Genomic DNA, 3,737 nt, shown 5'->3' with positions numbered 1-3,737 from the left:
GTAGGTAATAAAGTGAGAACTCAGTTTGGATGCAACAAAAATCTCAGAAGTCCTGGCTGTCACTGTGTGACCTGGGCCCAACCAGGCTTTTCTCACGATTCTTCCAGTTCTCTCCCCAAGTGCCCACAGGGTCTCTTTCGGGCAGCTAGCTACATGATGAGACCAGGAAAAGTGTCTGCACCGTGGGTGTTCCCAGGGAGCGGGGAAGCATAGGGAGAGAGGAGAGTCTGCCTGTCTGCCCACAGGCTCGCCCCTGCATCCTGCCAGCCCTTGAGATGTATTATCCCATTTGACCTGCACACCAATCAGAGGAAGATGCTTTTATTATTTCCACTACAGATGAGAAAACCGGAGACTCGAGAGGTTAAGTGACTAGCCCAAAGTCACAGAGCGAGAAAATGGTAGAGCCAGGTCTCAAACCCAAAGCCGATGGGCCACTGACTAGGTTAAACCTTTTCTCTCCATGCCAGACACAAATGGCCAGGTACACGTATGCCTGTATATACATTCACACTAAGAAACAGATAGACACAGAACTTCACTCATCGCCACATCTTCCCTGTATGTACACAAACAAGTTTGTTCTCCCCTGTGCTAAGGCAGGCAAACCCACACACCCATAGGCGCAGTCAGACATGAATATATTCCTCATTCGTAGACTTGTAAAAATTCACATGTACATGCCCCCAGGCAGATGTTTGCACACAGACATACAAAGCACTTCTGCACATGCCTAAACACACGAAAGCACTATTGCATGTGCATGCAAACACTACCTAGGAAAGTGTGCATACACACAAGTTCACACTCCCACGTGCACAGATGTTAGTGTTCACCCATGCACATGCATTGTCATACAAACACAGAGTTGTACAAGAAATATCCTCAAGGGAGCATTTATACACATAGGTGCACATAGGTGTGCCTGTACAGGCACATATTCTGCACATATGAAGGAAGGCATATGAGTACTCTCACATGTGCATGCAGGCATGCGCACTCTTGCACACATGCACAGAGCACACAGGCCCGGGTACCCTGGTACAGCAAGGTGAGCAGCTTCCCTGTACCCTGGGTGTGATGGATGGACCCACATTCTAAGTGACTATCAAAGTGTCGTGGTGTGTGAGGTGCAAACACCAATTAGTGGGGCCTTTGAAAGCATCGGCTTGTTAGAGGGGAAGCAGAAGAGGCTGGAACTGGCATAAAACACGGAGCTATTTAACTCTCACAGGGCGGGGGTGTGTGCACTGTGGAAAGGCCTTTGGGCAGAACTCCCCCCTCCATTCTGCACTTGTTACTGGAGAAGGACCCTCACGAGAGGCCTTGGCAGCCGGCTTTGATGCTCCTTGAAAGTGGGGGGTGGTGGGGGAGCCTCCTGCCAGCACTGGGCTGGCACTGAGTGAGCGGGGGCTGCGCCAACTGGCGATCAATTTCGTGCACATCGTAAACCTAAGTGCTTTCTGGAGAGTCGGGCAGATTGCACATAAAGTCCCCCTTCTGTCCCTAGCACACGGGTGGGCGGGTGAGGCAGAGGCTCACCCTAGCAGGCAGACCTCCACCAGGCTGCAGGAGACATGGGTAACCTGGTCCCCAGTAGGAGGTGTCCTTGGGGATGTGGGGAGCTCTCTCAGGAGGGCTGGCACTCTGGGGGCAGCTGGAGATGTGGACAGTGCATGAATCCAGAGTCTATAGGATTCTACTACTTGTTGGCTGAATGACCCTGGGCAATTAGCTTCTCTGACCCTTAGTTTCTTCACCTGTAAAATGGGTTTATGTAGGAATTAAATGAGCTCATGTCCTTGGCATGAGGTGACACAGAGCTGCAGAACCGATGAGGACAAGTAAGGTCATATTTACATTTATTCTTATGCCCAAATGATCCAGGATCAGAGTCCCCCCATGCTCACTGCAGGGCCTTTGGCCACCACCATTCCTGGCAGGCTTTGGGCGGTATGGGTAGGGGATCTTCCAGGGGGGCATAAACCTGTCTTTCATTAGAGGAACACACCTATTCTTCCATTCTGTTCCTGCCCAAACTTCTAACTGCTATCCTTGAACATGTCTGGAGAAGCCATCTCTCCCATCATGAAGTACTAATGCCAGCATGTTCTCCAAATACCCTGCCCTTTGGATGCCAAAGAGTGGTTCTGGGCTCTGCATCAAGGCCAGGGCAGCAGGGATGGAGCAGGACCCAGTCCAGAGCTTGGATCCTCCCCCAAACCCAACTACTGCCAGCCCAGGGGTCAACCTGAATGTAGCCATGCAGATGCCTGGGCCCCATGCTTTCTGTGGCCTGAGAAGGAAAGAGAGGTCTGCAGGGCCTTTCCTGTACTTCAAAGGCACCGGTCACACCCCTCAAAGCAGGGTCTAGGCAGAGCTAAGCCTGGTTTTCGCTGGGCAGTCCAGGCCTCTGGTCACACAACAAGCACTGGAACCTGAGCATAGACTGGTCCAAAGGAGACCAGGATTGCAGCCAGGACCCCAAGCCCACCCCTCACAGTCCCAGCTCCAGGCCCTGGTGGCCCCTGCGGGGCCTAGGCCACCCTGACATTCACCTAATTGTCTTCCTGCTTTGATGAGTGGCTCCGCAGAGGCGCCGCCACGGATCAAATTAAATGTGAGCCAAGCCGGCAGCCCCGATGATGGGAGGGAAATATCACATTTACATAGCCCAGCACGGGGAGGGCGGGGAGACCCAGGCCCAGAGTGACAGAGACCATGGACCCAGGAGGAGGCAGGGGAGGAAGACAGAGGTGGGGCTGATGTAGGGTGGGCAGAGGCATCCTCCCCAGGGTTGCTGTCACTGTTGAATAAAGGGCAGGTGGGGAGGGAGGATCAATACAGAAAGAGGCTCTTCCCACCTCCAGGCAGGCGACTGCCTCCCTACCAAGCCCAGCCCGTTGGCCTAGAGGTGGGAAGGTGGGGCCCAGGATGCAGCCTTGCGCCCCTCCTACACCAACTCCCATCTGGGTTTCCACACAGCTCCCTTCACCCCAGCCCAGACCCCACAGCTGGGCTGCAGCTGCCTCCCTCAGCACAGCCCTGGTGGGTGCGGCCTTGAGCTTCTCTTAGGTTCACTCGGGGACATCCTGGCTGCCTGTCCTGGTGTGCGAGAAGGAACGGGCCCAGGAAGGGTACGTGGGTGTTTGTGTGTGTGTGTGTGGGGGGGTGTTTGTGTGTGTGTATGAGTGTGACAGAGTGATCATGTGTGGCACCTGCATGAGACCTTTGTGCAGGTGTGTTGGCTGTCACTAGGTCTGGGCACCTGTTGGACATTAGTGAGCTAGGTCTTCCCTTTCCTCGATGTGGAGTCAGGCCTGAAAGCCCCGGGTGGTCTGGAGGCATCCACCTGTAGACACTGAGTCTGTGTGTGGGACGTGTGTGGCGCTGGTGTCCAAGTCAGAGTGATTGTGCCAATGGCCCCTCCACCCCAAAAGCATGTTCCCAGGTGCAAAGCACTGTCACAGCCTGCAAACTACCCTGGGAGGTAGGTATTATCCCCACTTTACAGAGAGGAAAACTGAGGCTCAGAGAGGGGAAGTGGAAGCATCCTGATTCGTACCAAGGGCACAGCTCCGACACAAACCTAGAACTGTCCCACTCAAACCCAGTTGGTCTTTGCTCTGCTGCTGCCTGTCTTTCTGAGTATGAAGGCTGGGCCTGATGGGTCCCGAGCACGCAGCACAGAGGGCTTGTGCTTAGTAGAGATTGACAAATGCTTATTCATCACTTCC

The sequence above is a fragment of the Pongo abelii genome, chromosome 1, assembly GCF_028885655.2.
Source record: "Pongo abelii isolate AG06213 chromosome 1, NHGRI_mPonAbe1-v2.0_pri, whole genome shotgun sequence".
Classification (NCBI taxonomy): Eukaryota; Metazoa; Chordata; class Mammalia; order Primates; family Hominidae; genus Pongo; species Pongo abelii.
Note: the sequence above shows the minus strand (reverse complement) of the source record.